We start from the raw sequence: 19,100 nt of genomic DNA, 5'->3' as shown, positions 1-19,100 counted from the left end.
AATGACTTGAAAGCATACAGCAACATGCTCCCATCTCAAATATTTAGGTCTCTATGACATCAAACAATGATCACACTTTGATACTGTGTTACCTGCCATGGCAACACCCCATGGAATCCTGAAATGTGGATTTTGTGGAGTTATAATTAGAATTCTCAGGCTTAGAGCTCTAGTGTCTAAGCAGATTTTAAACAGCTGCCTTGAATCTCTTTAAAAATAATTTAAAAACTAAATACCTACATTTAGTAGGAGGCAGCCATGGCAGAATCACAGTACCATCGTTTTGTAGTGTGGACTCTAAAACACTCACTTGCCCACTGTCTTACAAGTAAGATTCTTAGAGTAAGGAAAAGAAAATTGGGTTACATCAGTATGCTACTGTGAAAGCCAAAATGTTCCTTCTGTGAATAGAAATGCTGCATGGGAAGCTATTAAGAAAGGGGCTAATTTTTCTCTATAAGGCAGTCCGATGAAAACGTGTGTAATGAGCAGAACTTCAGGTGGATAAAATCAAAAACAATACATGCACATCAACTGTGGGAGGCACAAAACTTTGTCTTTGTTTTCTGGAGGAAATTAAAGGAATACCCTTTCCTCTTGTCTGATCTGTGTGGTTTGGTGGTTACAGAGTGAGGTTAATTTGACCTTCTGGTTCATTCTGCTTTTATTCTTTATGAACCGAAACAAGACAAATTATATTGCAAGATGACCGTGCACTGTGCAATAAACCACCTACAGTTAAATTAAATATTAATATGAATAACAATTGATGCTGTATTGATTGAGTTAATTATCTAATTAAGCCCAAAGCTCTCTGTTTGAATGCTTTTCCATTAATTTGACATCACTGCACAATTTTCAATTAGCCAGAAAATTAAATGTTGATGACCCATCAAAACCCACTGTAACAGTCATCAGAGAAGGGGGAAGGAACATGGTATTGATTGTGCAGGATTTACATATTTTTATCTGTTAAGCTTCAGAAACGCAATGGGGGATTTACAGTTTCAAAGGCACAGGAAGAATATTTTAGAACTGGGAAGACTAAAGGTGTTGCCTCATTATACTATTAGACAGAATCATAAAGACTGGTGTAGGGTTTAAGTCTTTTCCCAAGGAAGTGTCTTGGGAAGGCACACTTCCCAAGCAATAGAATGCCTAGCATTCAATTATTATTATTATTATTATTATTATTATTATTATTATTCCACTTTTTTGCATTGATTGGTACCCAAGGCAACACACAATAAAAGCAACACAATTAAATAAACAAAAAGTAAAATCTAAAATAGTATTAACTCATTAGAATATTTACACATTTCAGTTCAATTGCAATTAAATACATAAGAAATCTTTTCAAAAATGGAGTGGGTGGTACACCCTGCTCTGTCCCGGTTACTCACTCAAACTCAGGAAACTGTGGGAGAGGGAGCCTCGTCAGGGGGGCAGAATCATGATAGACTACTGCAATGTCACATCTCAAACCCTCGGGTCTCACCTGCTACATCAGAAAAAACTTGTTGGGCACAGCTAGGAGACATTAATACACACACACCAGTCTCATCCAGAGAAGTCCTTCTAACACAGACCAAGTCGTCATGTTCATTTATTGACATGGCATCCAATGATATAGAATGTGATCCTTTTATGGTTAATGCAATCTCCTTATCACTGTTATTCTCCAAAGAATGCCTCAATCTCATAGGAATATATTGGTAGAGAATGCATTGCTCCTCTTTTCAACAAGTATACCTTATTATGAAGATATTTATGGTAAGGAATTACTGAAGTTAGCATAGGTTATTAAATACAGATGTAAAGGGAGGCTTCCTGTAGATCACCCAATGATGCTTGTTGACTTGACTTCACAGAAATTTGATTAAGGATCTCATCAGATGCTCGGAGAAAAAGTGGGGGAAAGCAGAGGGAAATGTCATACCCTGTTCCATCTTTCACTGCTTTCTGTTATGGCCATCCATCCCACATCCTTTCACCATCTTTCCTCACATTTCCTCCACGTTACCTTGTCTTTTTCTACCAGGACCAATTGACAGCCGACACCTAATAGAGGTCTTCAGGCTATGTTTCCATGCACTTAGGAAATTGAGCACTATGACGTCCCACTGGAAATGCTGTTACGTTGTCTGATGGCCTTTGTGGGACTTCCATAGGGCTACGTATCCCAAGCATGGAAACAGCCCAAAAACAATTTGATGAAGTCCTGAGTATACCACTGAAGTAGACAAGAAAAAGCAGCCACTAGAATGGAAAAAGGAGTGATTATTTTGTCTGTGATAAATCTGTGATAAAACTGTTTCTGAAAATATAGCAGTTAGAAACAGAAGACAATGACATCTGCTCCACCCTCCCCATATGATCTCAGAATATATGCTCTTGTCCCATTTGTTTGTCTTTTTGAGAGTCTTTCCTCCAGCACCAATTTTAATATACCTGGATTTTTTTCTGTCAGCTTTCTTCACCATCCAGCTTTCACAACCATAAATACAAACTAGAAAAATGGTTTAGATAATTCTGACTTTTGTTATTTAATGACACACCTGCACATTGAAAGAACTTCATCTGACTCCTTAATAGCCATCTTTCAAATCTTAGTCTTTTTCTGATTTCTTTACAACAGACTCGAGTTTGATTTATGATTGAACCAAGATATAGAAAATCTTGAAACTTTTTCAATATCTTCAACATTCATTTTAAAGTTATGTTAATCTTCTGTGGTCATTATTTTTCCCTTCTTACTATATGACTGTAATCCTGCTTTATCACTTTCTTTGTTAACTTTAATTATTAGTTATTCCAAGTCTAAAATGTTTTCTGCTAGTATTAGTCAGAATCTGCTTATCCTTAATTGTTGAAATTTCTTCCCACAATGTTAATCTCTCCTTCTTCTCAAAACAGTCCCACATTCTGTGTGATATATTCTGCATAAATTAGGTAGGGGATATAAAGTTATTTTGTCAGTTCTCACTTGGCAAGTGAAAAGAATCATGTTTATTGTATCCAATTATTTATTTTATTTAATTTTCAGAATATCTTTATTAATTACCAGCTTTCCATCTGGAGGTTATAATTATCAAATATATGAAGTATATCGACTTCTATAAATATCTTAATTAACTTCCATCAACAGCAAAAGATCCTGCCATACTGAAATCCCAATACCGTCAGCCTTATGTATCAACTATCAATTTAATCTGTAAAATAAAATTTTGTCCAAATTGCATCTTTTGCAAAAAAAAAAATGACCAACTCAGACAGTATTTATCCAATTTGTTTGAAGTATTTTTAAATGCTTTTCTGCCCTTGAACATCCCCAAAAGTGAAATACAATAAAACAGCAAACTTAAAATGTTATTTAAAAATAATTTATTAATGTTGACTATTTGAGAGAGGGAGAAAAATCTACAGTTATCATGACTTTATTTCTCTCATTGCTTTTGTCAGCCACATTCCCCTTCCCAATTAATAATTAAATAGACCTTATCAATGTCAATCAGCATACATATAAATTACGTCCTAAATAATTGTATGTTGTACATGAGTTGATCATAGCCATGAACACTCATTTTTCCAAAATCTCAGTTAATCCAATGGAAGCTTAAGGCCCCTTCCACACAGCTGAATAAAATCCCACATGTTCTACTTTGAACTAGAATATATTGCAGTGTGGACTCAGATAACCCAGTTCAAAGCAGATATTGTGGGATTTCCTGCCTTGATATTCTGGGAACTAGGGCTGTTTGGAAGGGCCCTTAGTCCTTAATTGCCTTGATTAATATAAGAAAGTAATAAATGGCTTCCAAACAGACTCAAAAATATTAAAACATAAGACCAGCGAGGTATTTCTTTCATGTCCCCAATTGCTGGTCTTATGTTTTAACATTTCTGAAAGAGAAATGGCCCGTAGCCTCTTTAACCACTTTTGTATTGAAAGATTCTCTAATCTTTTCCCTGCTTTAGTGATTTCTAACCTTACAGCAGGCATGTAGCCGGGGGGGGGGGGGGGGGGGGGGGCTCAGGGGGCTTAACCCCCCCCCCCCCCCCGAAATTCTCATGGTGGTTCGCGAAAAGGCCTTACTGGTGCATTATTTAAACTGTTATGTTTATTCATATCATGATCTGATATACTCAATATATCCCATATGCATGGGGGTATTGGGGTAATGATACAAAAGGTTTGCTAGGCTAGACCCTCTTTCACTCAGACTCAGCCCCCCCCCGAAACTCAGCCCCCCCCCCCGAAACCCCCCTGAAAATTTTTTAGCCCCCCCCCCCCCCCCCCCCGAAATGAAATCCTGGCTACGGGCCTGCCTTACAGAGCTTAACATAAGAACTATATAATCCTTATTCAGCAAGGTTTAATTTTAAATTTCAAATATGGAAATTAGCAATAATGTCACTCTGAAATAGACTTTCCTGTCCAACATAGGACTTGTCCATCCTAACACAAGTTAGCCACATCTGTTCCAACATAAATTTGACACTACCTTATTTATCTTATGGAGTTTAAGTGGGCATTAATACTATTTATGGATAAATTTAATTAAATGTAAGGCATTTCCCCTTATCCAGGCAGAAATTAACTTCCAGGTTGGTATTTTCTAAATTAAGTCCCGTTGTTGTTGTTGTTGTTGTTGTTGTTGCTGCTGCTGCTGCTGCTGCTGTTGTTGTTGTTGCTGTTGTTGTTGTTATGTTATTTTTAACCACAAATCTGACTCTCAAATATGTCTCACCCATGTAAGTTTAAGAAATCTTGCCTCTTGTATTATTCAATATAGTCTTGAAACCTGTTCTTTTGTTTGTGATATAATGCATTTGGAAAGGACTAGAGCTCAGGAAGTTGTGCTAAAGGATTGGATTTAAGAACAAGAGAAAACATTATATTATAGGAGAAGTGAGTGTTAAGCAGAAATATACTCATTAAAGAAAACTGTACCTGGGGAGGGCAAATGAATTAACTAGTAAGTAGTTAAGATGTAACTAGTTATTTCCAAGCTGTGACAGTAAGTGTCCCTCCACCAACAAATTAATTTTTTGGCATTATTTCCGCAACTATTTTTAAGTTCCTCACTAGATAGGGATGCAAACATTTGAATATCTGTGAAAAGATATGGAATATATGAAATATATGAAATGTATTATTATTGTTATTGTTATTATTATTATTGGATAAAAATAACTTTAAATGCAAAAAAATTAAAAGTGCAGTTGTAAATTTCCATAGGGCTCTAAATAATTCATAACTATTCATATGCCATTTCCCTAACCTCTGAAAGAAATGTACACACTGTGTGAACAAACAAGGTAATGTGTAAACAATATCCCTTGACTATAAATCCTCAGATCTCATGGACTATAATGAGGTGTAGTATGCAGAGCTAATATTATTTATTGATTCAGTACCAAGAAAGCTCTTTTAGATATAAACCACAGTGATCTTAAAAGCACTTTATGTTATTGTATCTCTGAAGGAAGCAATATTTCAACACATCCTGTCTTTTAGGTGTGTTTACATCTGAACTTATTTAAGGTTAAGATATTAACGACCTTGTCACACAGCTGCAAAGAACATACCGCATTGTTGAGGGTACGGGGAACCCAGCGCCCCATGCCCCCCATTGCCCGGCTCCAGGTGAGGCCAATCACATGGGGGGAAAGTGGAGTGTGTGTGGAATGCACAGCTTCCTCCACTGAGTCCAGCAGCAACACAAGAAGCCTCCTGTGTTGCTGTGGCAGTGGCATGCACCTGCTCCACCCTCCTTCACCAACTGAGATGCGCAAGCATCATTTGATAGGAGCCAGAGGGCTCCGTGGGTGGCCTAGGCTAAACCAGCATATTTTAACCCTATATAAAGAGGTTATAATACTGTTAAATGAACACTTATGGCGATAATATTATACATCCGTTCTTTTGTAATATAAGCAAGTTTTTGAGGGGGTTTTTGTGTCAGGAGCAACTTGAGAAACTGCAAGTTGCTACTGGTGTGAGAGAATTGGCCATCTGAAAGGATGTTGCCCTGTGGGAGGCTTCTCTCATGTCCTCGTATGAGAAGCTGGAGCTGACAAATGAGAGCTCACCTGCTCTCCGTATTCGAACTGCCGACCTTTCAGTCAGCAGTCCTGCTGGCACAAGAGTCCTCAAAGGCATCCACAAGCAATCAGTAGTATTCTCTCTTTGTCCCAAGCCACCCTCCTTTTGTAATAGTAACACAGTTGGCCCTCTATATCCCTTGATTCTGCATCCACAGATTCAAGCATCCATTACTTGAAAACATTTGTATAAAAATTCCCACAAAGCAAAAGCTTAAGTTTGCCATTTTATATAGGATGCATCATTTTTCTCCACCATTGTATACAATGGGACTTGAGTCACCCCAGATTTTTATATCCATGGTTGCTCCTAGAACTAAACCCTAGGAGATACTAAGGATCCAATGTATCTACTGGGTCAGTGTTATTCTAGAAAGACAAGGTGTAGACGTGAAATAAGTTACAGTGCTGTCAACGCATTAATTGTAAAGCCCATTATTGTTAAAATATCACACTGAAGAGGGAGCAAGCTTCTTTTCTGCTGCTATAGAGACTTGACACAAAAGAATGGATGCAAACTGCAAGAAAAAGAGTCCATCTAAACATTAGGAAGAACTTCCTGATGGTAAGAGCTATTTGGTAGTGGAATATGCTTCTTGGTGAACTCTTCTTCTCTGGTGGTTTTTAAGCAGACTCTGGCTGACCATCTATCAGGGATGCCTTGATTCTGTATTCCTGCATGGCAGGGGGTTGGATTGCATGTCACTTGTGATCTCTTCCAGTTCTATAATTATATGACTCCAAATGGTCATATACCTTGGAGCTGATCCAGAGTGAGGTACTCTGGGTTATTCTGCATAGCTAGCCACATTGTGCAGCACTGAGCCGGCCCAGTGGCTGGAAGAAGTCCACATGGCCTAGCAGCACAAAACCCCTCAAGCCATTTGCTTAGCATGATCACCAAATATGAAATTGCTGGTGGTTCTCAGTCATCACATCTGCTGAAGTTAGCTGGAGTACATGAGCAATGCAGGAAAGAGGAAAGGGGAAAGAAAAATTGCCCCTCATTCCTTCTTTGATTGCTCTGGCACTCCAGCTAGTATCAGTAGACTTGACGAGTGACAGCCACCAGCAATTTCACCTCCAGTGGTCACCGCTAAACTGAGAATGCCACCCCCTGATCCCAGGCCACCCAATCCCAACCATGGGAACAGCTATGGCCAATTCTGACAGAGCACACTCCAACTGTTTATACTGTCACAAGATCTAGGCAATTTCCAGTGTTCCAGAGAATTCCAGAGCATACCCCAACTTTTTAAACATGGTACAAGACCATATTAGTGGTCTCGGTGGGCTTTAGGATAAGTCATCCCATGCATCATTTAGGTGTCACAGGGTCCATTTTGTCTCATTTTGCCTATGTAAATGGAACTACATATATTTTATTTCAACATTGATTCAGTGAGTGTACTCTAATTGAGACTAATGATTGGGTTTAAACATCTGACTTCACAGCTGAATTTCCATGCTGTGCTGTAACTTATGCTTCAACTGATTCCTCCCCCTCCCTCCTTCTTCATGACTGCATGGGCCGGCTTGAGTCCCCCTTGTGGGGAGAAGGGCAGGATAGAAGCATATGAAATAAATAATAAATAAATGAGCATCTCTCCTGATGTCATCACAAGGCACTCACATTGGCCAGGAGCTTTCAAGGAACTCTGTGGTCATCTGGCAACAGCAGTGGTGACACAGATGGTAATATGATGGTCAGCAGGAGTGCTGCAGTCTTGACTCATCTGGACTAGTTGGTCTCCAGTTTGGTGCTGTTGTCATAGGTTGGCTCCAGATCCATCAGCCCATGTAAATGAGGCCCTCATTAACTGAGATATACCTATAGGTTTTTTAAAAAAAATCACAAGCAGAGAGGCAGAAAGAGTGCTTCTTTAAATTTAGAAAGTTGGACAGTAATATATTAAAGAAAATCAAAGGCACATTGAGGTTTATTTATGGGCTTTATCTTTTGGAAAATCAATAAACCTCAATGTTTTATTTTATAGCATTAGCTCTCTCTCTCTCTCTCTCTCTCTCTCTCTCTCTCTCAATTTGATAGCAACCCTCTTACTATATAAATGCCACAATGCCTGCCCTAAGCACACTGCAATCTAATGTTCATCCGAGGTACTCCACAGTACTTTGAATTACGAAATTAAAAATTTGCAATAAATGTTGCTTGGGAAAAAATTCTTTCAAGTACTTGCGAAAATTACTACTAAATTTGGAGGAAAAATGGAAAAGAGAGGTAAAGCAGTTAAATAATCATTATCATCATCATCATCACCATCTTTATTTTTAATCTGCCCTCTCTCCCCAGAGGGACTCAGGGAGGCTTCCAAAAAGACAAATGGCAAACATTCAGTGTCATATACAAAATAGATTAAGGCAATTATTCTTAAATTGAATTAGATAAAAAAAAATTCACTCCATAACTACACTGCTCATTTGCCTAAGACTATCCAATCTTAAAGTGTTTGTTTGCTCCAGGCCCTATAGCCGTACTATATCCACACTCAGTGAAAAGCTACCTACACATTTGCTCCAGAACCATAACTGAGACTATATACACATACCTCTATCACTTGCAGGGTTTTTGTTTGTCTGCAAACAATAGAACAAAGCCTCTCATACAAGGTACATTGTGCAGAGATCACCTCTGTACAAAGATACTGTTGGAAATAGAAGATCGTCATACACCACCATGCATTCACATGTGAAATGCTCTACTTGTAGTATAAGAGGGCCTGAGAATAAGCCTTGAGCAAATTATGTCTTGTTATTGATCAAACTATCACTCTTTCTAGACTCAGCTCAAAATGCAGGCTTCCCTGTCTTCATTAAAACCATGGGTAGCTTTAAATGGACGGGACTGTTTTCTTGTTGGAATATTCCTCTTTCGTGACCCAGGACTCACCCTGTCCTCCATCAAGTACAGAATGGGCAATTTGCAAGCTGTGATTGCCTCGGGTGAGAATTAGATTGCACGGAGAATGCAAGAATAATCACCAGCAGGACAAGTTCACCCAGAGCATTAACTTTGCTGATAGTTTCAGAATCAGAAATGCCTTGTGTGAGAAAAGATGGCATTCATCTTTTATGTACACTACGATAAATCAAGAGCAGCCATTTAAACTGGGTTAAAACAATTTAGGCCACTTTTCCCACACAGGGTTACATATTTTAACATTTCCTGAGCTTGCATTTTTAGGTATTTTTTTCCAGTTGGTGAAGCAAAACTGGGGAATAAAGTTGGAAAGCAATAACACCTTGTCAATGAAAACCAACAGGCATTGGGCAACCAATATGGTGACAAGAAGTTCCTCTTGAAAGCTACCCATATTGAAATGGATAGATGTGGCACATTGCTTGCTGGAGGAAAGTGGGAAATGAATTCTCGGCCACTGGGAAGAATGGTAGTGAACAGATGCTAGTATCAACGGAATCATATTTTACTTCTACAAGGAACAAAATCCCTACTGTTAAATTACAATCTTGCTTTCATTTTATTGCTTGTACATTTGGATAGCACCAACAGGGGTGTAATCCCTCCCCTATTACCAATAAATACAGGGGGCAACATCTCAGTTCAAACTGTTGCTCTCAGATATATCCAAGATTAAACAAGTGGCAGAAGGCTCTCTTGAGGTTTTCTTGAAGCCAAGGGGGTTTTCCAGACCAAGCTGGAATGGAGAGCAAAGTTTGCCAGGAAGTCATGGCCAAATGAATTTGGATTGTAAATTAATTTAAGGAATCTCATACAAAGAAGTTTCTCTATCTCCTTTTCCCATGTGTTTCTTTGTGTTTGTCTTCAAGTAACTTGTTGATTTCAGTTCCCCTCAAAACCAATGGTGGAGCATACTGGGAACAGCAATCCAATAACTTCTGGTCAGAAGTTGCTATTTAATACAATCAACCTACTTATCAATGATAACATAAGTGAATGTTATGTATGTTTGGATGTATGTGCCTTCAAATCATTGGAAACTCCTGGAGACCTCATGAATTTCATGTTTTCTTGCAAGGAATATTCAGCTATTCAGCAAGGAATATTCAGATATGGCTTTGCCAATATCTTCCCCTGCAGTTCAGAATATGGCATTCCTTAACTTGATCTTTTAAGTAATACTCTTATTAGTAGTATCTATACCTCATACTAAGCACCAATGACACTATGCCTTGGGGAAAATAATCAATGATATGTGTTAAGCTGTGTGAAAATTAATGTTTAGCATTATCTATAAAACACCATCTGCAATGAAGGAAAGCTTTTATTAGAGTAACCTAAAAAGCAGGCCTGGAACCACTGGCTATGACTAAGAAATAGAAAGAGGTGTGTGGGAGGAAGTGAAGTCAAATCTGAGCATATCAGTCTTTTGGTTGAGAAAGAAACAGAGTAGACAATACAAAGAAGGAACATACCAAGGAACATTAAGTACATGCCCTGTAGTCATGTAAGCTCTTGTGCAGCTTCAATTATACTTTTATTTTTATTTTCTTCCAGAAGCCTGAAATGTTAGGAATTTCCTAAAGATTGTTCCTAAAGTGGCATGATAAGCACAAGTTGAGAGGAAATTTCCCTTCGCTTCCTCTCTCTTTAACACACGCATGCACACACACACACACACATATTTATTATTTATTTATTTAATACATTTATACCCCGTCCGAGGGGGGACTCAGGGCGGCCTCACAGCAAGCACCATTCGGTGCCATCACAATCATAAAAAAACAATTCTCACCCAAAAGGTTGCACACTGGAAGCTCTATTGCCTTCCAGTTCCTGCCAGTCTGTTTCCAGACACAAACTACAAAGCCCTGATCTACAAAGTCAGGCTTATCTTAAGAATAGAGGTTGAAAGAATATTCAATATATGTATTTTTAAGAATGACCATAAAACATGATTTTTGTCCTCAGCTGGGTTCTCTTGCCCAACAGCACAGATGGTTTTAGGTGTGCAATTCTAACATGCAATTGAATCAAATTGTAGCGATGTAATTTAGCCAAAGCAAAGGTGCGTGTTAGACTCGAGTAAATGTGGTATATGTTGTAGGGTTTTTAGCTGTATCTTTTTAAACTGCTATAACCTGTCTTGCATATCAGCATGGAGAAAAGGTGAGAAGTCACTAATCCATGGCAGTTGCAGAAACAGCAATATGAGATTCATACCTGCGTGGGCACTTTCATTATACTTCTCTTTATTTTTTCAGTTGTGCTAATTTGCTGAGCTGTGCTCAAGTGACTGTACTTCTATAAACTGCCATACCCTTGCCTTATTTGTCGGATCACCTCTCCCTATATATGCCATCTTGTGCATCGTAGTCAGAGGAGGAGGCCCTGCTCTTGGTCCTACGTTCATCTCAAGTGCAGCTGGTGGGAACGAGAGAGGGGGCCTTCTCTGTGATCGCTCCCCATCTCTGGAACTCCTTCATAAATAAAATAAAAATGGACCCCACCCTCCTCTCCTTTGAAAAAACTCTTGAAAACATACTTATGCACTTTCATGTATGGAGAGGAGAAGGACTAGGACGCTTTAAATTAATGCCAGCAGATCACTGACTAAGCTACTTCTACCTCGTGGCAGCTATGATACACTTTAAGTGAACACTTGCAATAGCCATTTCTAATTGCATTTTAATTGTCTTACAGGGTACATGTTTTAACGTTAATTCGCATTATTAGTGTTATTATGTCCTATTGGATTATTTTTATTCTGCTTTCATTTCAATGTTAATTCTTTTGTTATAAGTGTATTGTTATTATTGAATATTACTTTGGATTTTTTGATGTGTTTGTATTTATTTAGGGCATTGAATGTTTGCCTTTTTTCTGTGTGAAAACCACCCTGAGTCCTTTCAGGGAGAGAGGGCAGTCTAGAAATAAGGTTTTAGTGTTATTATTATTTATTCTCTCAATTCTGCATTATTATTATTATTATTATTATTATTATGCAATTTTGCAGTTTCAGCAATTGTTGACTTTTAAAAGGCAAGTATTACTATAAAATATTAAATAAACAGTTTAGAGTTAGCAAGGTGAATCTCACCCCCAACATCACTTTAGTGTCAGCACAAAAATGGAACAGCACCATTACACAAGGTAGGTGATTGGAAGTTTGTGGGACTGACAGCTATTGACAGAGTTCACCCATCAGTAGTAGGGGACATGTAAATCACAAGAATGCATCGGAACAGCAGTGAAATGTACTTGGCATAGTGCAGTGGGGTCCTGCTTCAGTGCCAGTTAGTATGCATTATGTGATAATATTCAAGAGGTTCCCAGAGAACAAAATTCATTGGCTTCATTTTGCCACATTCTGTCAGAACTTCTATGAGATAAAATCCCATTTGAAACACAATCCATGAAACTAAATGATTCCAATTATGCATACGGATGAATCCCTGGCTACGTTTATCTGGTATACAGTGACAATTGCTAATGCACTCGATCTGTTCTCTACATATGCCTCATATAGCTAAACATGAGCTGAAATATGTCTGATTTGCTCATTATTAACAAGATACTTTGTTACATTGAAAATCTGCCAACCTTATTGTTGCTTGTGTTTTTCTGGCTCTAAAAACGCTTTCGAATGGTGTAACAAAATGGCTGAGACAAAATGAATACGGACTCCCTAATGCCTTTTCTAAAAGGAGTCATTTTGTTTCAGAGTATAACAGTTAGCACTTGACTCACAAAGTGCTTAATGCTATTTATTCACTGCAAGCCTTTGTTTGGCAGTGAGGGATTAACTCTTACTATTTCGGGCTTTCATCCAAAGGGATTATCATAAATATGTTTTAATTTCTAGCATGTAAGAACTGATGATCAAGTACAAGTGATTACAGTTTCTCAAGGGAAAGGGAGAAGGGTTGTCAGATAAATCTTGATGGAAGGGGTTCTGATTGACACGTGTTTCAGCAATGGGGAAAAGGCTTATGCAGATCCAGAGTTTGTAAAAGTTTTATTTTAGTTTATAGCTCCCCAGATGAGGATGAACTGCTTTTAATTTTAGCAATTATTTAAATATATATATATACTTTTACTCAAGTATAATGCACCATCAAATGTAATGTGCACCTCTATTTTCAAAAGCTCTAATCTAAAAAGTAATATTTAATAACTTTGCTTAGCTCTAGCAATGTCATAGAACTGGGTAGCACTATCCAGAGGGCAAATTCAAAAAGACCAGAATGCAAAAGTAGCTCAATTTTATGCTAAAACTTTCTGTGTGTGCCCCTATTCAGAAGATTCCGCCTCACTTTCCGTCCCTGTGGTAACTGGATTTTGACAAATTTAGCTTGTGGAAAGAAAGATTGGTGATAAAGCTTCATTTGAGACACCTTTTCCTCATGATAATAATGCTTTCAGGAGTGAATTTCCCTTCCTAGGGGTAGATTTATCTCACTTCCTGATATCTCACCCCCATTTTTAACTATGAATCATTTGTAAGTATGATGTTTGTAACTCAGTGACTGCCTTATATCTACAACAGTGGTTCTCAACCTGTGGGTCCCCAAGGTTTTGGCCTTCACCTCCCAGGAATCCTAACAGCTGGTAAACTGGCTGGGATTTCTGGGATTTGTAGGCCAAAACACCTGGGGACCCACAGGTTGAGAACCACTGATCTACAAGGAAAAAAAAGAATGCATACACTGATGCTAGCATTGTCAGTCTTCATGATGTATGGGAGTATCCATGAGCTTCATGGGTGTTTGAACAGCTGGACTAGGTTCATTTTGACCTGATACATTGTCCACGTACTTATTGCCAACATCTCCCTTTCCACGTGCTGATCAGCACAGGAAAAGGAATGAGTCATCAGCATGATCAGCAGGTTGTCCTGTATTTTCATTGCTGATCATGTGAGCACCTCATAATAACCTCAGCAGACAAGACCGCAATGGCCAAGCATTCACAGAAAATTCTGTGGCTGGTGGGGAGCAGCAGGAACACAAAATACAATGGGAGGTGCAGGGCAGGGGGGAGGATGCAGTCTTAGCCTGGTTAGAGTGCCTGGACACCAACTCCCTGGACTAGCCATAGTTTAAGTGGGCAGTGTAGGCAAGGCCTGAGACATTGGATTAAAGAAGGATCAAAATTCAAGTAAATATATTCCCATTGCAATCAGCAATACTACTGTCATAGAAGCTGCTGAACAATTCTCTCCCAGGCAACATTAAAGACATAGGAGCATGATTCAAAACCTGATAGTGGCAATCAGCTCTGCTGTCTTCATTCATCTGCTACAATTGCAGAGGAATATTCAACATTTCCAGGATTTTTGTTCTGAGGTTCTCCTGTGCATGATGTGAATTTCAACCTCAGATTCTTAGCAATGTAATACACTCCTTTTCTCCCATATAGTTTGGTATGATACGTATAACACACTTTCGAATATACAAATGGTAACAAAAAATAATTGGCTCCTATGGTTGCTGCTGTTTCTCAGTAGCAGATGGGTGCAATGAGCTGTAGGAAGAAGAGAATGGTTCTGTGTTGCCATCACATTAAAATAATGTCTGAATAACCTTCCCGCTGCTCAACAAAATTGGAAATGGTCTATGCAAGGGTGTTGCTTTTGCTTCCCCATGGAAGATATCAGCTGCACTACTATTCAGATAAAGCTATTGGTCTAGCCTGCACTGCTGAGGCTCTTGGAAGTTGTAGTTCCAAAAGAGTATTTCCCAAGCTTTTGATTTACACAGCTCTGCTCTCCAGAAAAGGATAAAGAGTAAGTAAATTGATGAGGAACAACTGGTAAGTTATCACTGTAGCTTCCCATTATCTGCTGCCTGAGACAAGTGTCTCCCTGATTGCCCATGTGTTTTGCCAATCCAGATGGATGTGCTTCCATACACATATAGCACTTAGCTATATCATGACATTTCTATCTATTTTGCAGAGCAGGTGCTCACCCAAGTATACCTTCTAGTTGTTCTGATCTGGCAGTAATAATCCCAATTATTCCTCTATCACCGCACTTTTCTTATGTTTTCAAAATGTTCCAGTTTCTCTCTTCTACTCACATTCCCCTCTTTGTCTTCAGCCTTTTCAGTTATTATGAACTGAGTTGGAATGTCAAAACTAGTTTGCACTCCACTCAGCAGCAGGGAGAGGAGATAAGAGGGTGAACTCCTGCTCTTTCCAGTCAGCTCAGACAAAAACAAACTGCTGCAGCCTCTCCTAACTGGTGTGTTCTTCCCCCTTTTATAATGTTTGCAATCTTGATTACATGCTGGTGTTCCTTGGACACATGTCCCGGTTTTTATCTGTAAACCATGTTGGGAGAGCTGTGGCATTCTGGGAGTGGTAGTGTAAGATGGCACCTTTTCAAACTCTGTGTGAACCAAAGTTTTGTAGCCCTGAAATATTTTTTGCCCATGCAGTCTCACATATGTGTTTAATGTTGAATTAAGTCTACTTTGCTATTTTAAAGTCCCAATTTAGTTCTGGAATTTATTTTCTGTGTGACCTTCATGTTTTCTTAATGTATTTGGTGTGGAATATACATTTAAGCTAATGTGCTTCAGTGCTTGGCATTTATTAGCTGCATGCTCTATTTATTTTCATCACATTAAGGAAGCTCACCATCTGGGTTTGGGTGTGTTACTCTTGTTTTAACAGCTACCACCCTTCCACTCTAATTTCTTCCTGTTTTTGACTAGGCAATTATTTTATGCCTCGCAAAAAATACTTGTTTATTCCACCTTGCCTTGCTGAATTCCCCCAAACAGCCCAAAGATCTGATAGAGATTTTGTGTTTTGCTCTGGTCAATAGCCACTCTTACTAAGCAGGGCACATTCCTAGCTTTAATTTTTAATCTCTCCAAGCTTTTGGAACAGATCTTGTCAATGCATGTATATGTAGACATTTCTGGCTTCAGTGCATAGATGAAACAGCATTTGATTTGGATTTTATCCATTCTATTTTGTCTCTCATATTTCTAGTGCCAAAAGATTATACCAGAAGAAGGGATAGAATCATAGGGTGCCTCTACACCAGTGGTTCCCAACTTTTTTTTTTTTTTTACCAGGGACCATTCCCTAACATTATCTGAATAGTAGTGCAGTTGCTAATCAGTTTTTGGTTAACTTTGGATTCTGTTTGGTTATTTGGGGTGCTGATTCAGAAAACTGATTGAATAGACCACATCAGCTCTAGTTTCTGATACAGAACATATGCCATCCAGTAGTCACCATCTGTTCGCCCACAGAAAACCATATTTAATAAGCCTTGGAACTATAAGAGGGTTTCACGAGAGCAGTTGCTCTTGTTGCAACGGTGTAATAATGGTGAGGCAGCAGACCACATTTTAGTTCTTGCGGACGACTAATTGTCCATGGATCACAGTTTGGGAACCACTGCTCTACAATCTGTATCATAATATTAATGCAGTGCGAGATCACTTTTACTGCCACATTCCTATACTATGCAGAGATGGAACTTTTAGTTTTACAAGATCTTCAGCCTTTCTTGCCTAACTAAACTACTAATCCAAGGAGTTGCCGCCTTTTGTGGAGAACTCATCTGCAGTGAGCCTGCCCCTACTGGACTCTGAATGATAGCTGGGGAAGGTGGACAGTTGTAGCAGTGTATGCTGAGTCGGGCTGGTGGAAGGGGCAGAACTGAGTCAGCAAGAGAAAGAAATGATGTAACTTCCCTCCACAGTTCCACAGGTAGAGCCGATCCATGCAAAGCAAATAACAGCAGCAGCTGGATGAAAGGTGCTGTTGTTAACCATCAGCATCGGTTCCCTTTTTGCAACTACAAAATAATAACTTACTTCAATGGATAATAGTGGGTGATGGTTTCTCTATCTTTCTGGGTTCTAATTCAAATGATAAAAGATCTATCTAAGGTGCTGAACCTATCTGAGGGATTCAGAGCTTATCAATCTTCTGGCTATGGATTCTATTTTATGAGATACGATAAATCATATGATAGGGTAGCAGCACATTGGATCATTGTTTTATATAGAAATCAAAAGATTTCTATATAACAAACAGCAAATGGAACAAAACAGATATTTTCCTCCCCCACTATTGCTCCTCCCTTCCTCTCTACTCCTTCTCCTTTTCTTCCTTGACTACAGTTCTGTATCACCTACTTCAGGGGTTTCCAGACTAAGGACTGCAAGCCAAATTCATTCCACCAAGTTCTTTTTCCCAGTCCTCACTACTACTGCCACACGTGATGCACACACACATGGCACATGCAATGCATGTGGTGGCAGATACAAAATGCATGTGTGTGGTGGTGGTGAAGATGAGTGAGTATGAGTGGCAGTGGGTTTGCTGTGAGGGGAGTGGCAGTGGCAGGTGTGCAGCAGGGGGTGTATAACACATCTGACATATGTCATATGTTGTGCATGCATGCACCCACACAGACACAAATAACGTCCAGCCCCCCAACAGATAGAGGGATTGTAAACCAGCCCTCCACTTAAAAAGTTTGGGGACCCCTGACCCTACTTAGTTACATAACTATCTTAGGTCCCATCTACACTGCCATGTAGTCTGAGTAGGCATCATGTGAGTCTACACTAACAGTGTAGATGGGACCTTCATTATATATCTATATAAGTATTATCTCCAACCTGACTCTCTCCAGAATCTGAGGCTCACATGCCACAGGGCTCACAAAGCAAAGTTATCTCTGTTTTGCCCTCAAAATAAAAATAATTGGAAACTCACCTTCATTTCATATCTAGTTTAGAAAAAAATGAAAACACTGAAAATGCAACACAGAAGTAGATGTATGCATACACATACACATTCGTACACTTTTGCTGTATAGAAGAATTGCTATGCCTGGAGGGTTCCAGAAGTAGCCAGAAAGAGGGGGTAACCATAAGGACATTGCCACCCACAGTGAACTATGCCTTTTTTCAGAATGAAATTTTCTTTCAGTCCCCAAATTTTGAGCTTTGCAGAGTGGGATAGTGAGAACTGGAATTCTGATACATCTGTTTGCATTCCTTTGGTAATTCTCCCTGCTCCTTTTCTTGAGATGCATAAAGCACTGTATTTCTACATGTTCAACTAAGTTTTAAATGTAAGGGCAATTTCTAATAATTCTTATTTTGTAGTTAATGCCATCCGCTGTAGCTATACCCCCTGCATATGCCAAAAAGCTAGAGGAAACCAGGCCCACAATAATTGCCTTGAATGCCCTGTGGGTTTTTCGTATCTCTACTCCCATTTAAAACAAGGCACACTGATTATATAACTTTGAACTCCCTCGACTGAAGCTGCCCTCTGAAAACATCACAATGCAAAACTATTGCTGAAATTATGACTATCAGTTTGTCTCTAAAAATGTATGGAGAAACAGTAACACATTTTGAGCTGGGAATAAGCACATGCCATAGTTTTGTATTCTGTTCTGCACCCTTGAGCAAGTGGCACAGCTTGAGTTCCCCCATACAAAGAGCCAGAGAAAGGAGATGGGATTACAAATGTATCTCCCTTAGCTTATTTTGTCACCTGCAACTTTGGGTCTGGTATGTATGATAACGCTGTGTAATACTCTAGTAAATACTATAATGCATTATTAATGGTGCACACCATCACTGTAATGTCAGCCATTAAATCTCTCCTGATAGATATCTGATGTTTAGGTTTTCAAATGAGTGATTCTGTGGCAAATGCATGTTCTAATGTATTCATACCTCTATGCTGACAAATTTACTTTAACAACAAGCTGAACTTATTGTCTGCCTAGTACTTTTCACTCTAAAGAGCTGCAATATTCTCTGAATTATTTTCCCACATGAATAAGAGCTAACATCACTAAAATAAAGAGAAAACATTGTTGCAATCAGAGTAATTCATTATTTGCAAAAATCTATACCCAGTAATGTACCATTAACATAATATGCCACGAATATGAACAATTTGTGTTTATATACACACACACAAACACCATTTTAAAATAGAGCACTCTACTGACAAACTCCAGTTTATGGTAAATTGCTTTCCTACATATGCTATGAGA

Source organism: Anolis sagrei, chromosome 1 (assembly GCF_037176765.1).
Source record: "Anolis sagrei isolate rAnoSag1 chromosome 1, rAnoSag1.mat, whole genome shotgun sequence".
NCBI classification, from domain to species: domain Eukaryota; kingdom Metazoa; phylum Chordata; class Lepidosauria; order Squamata; family Dactyloidae; genus Anolis; species Anolis sagrei.
This window is presented reverse-complemented; position numbering follows the sequence as displayed.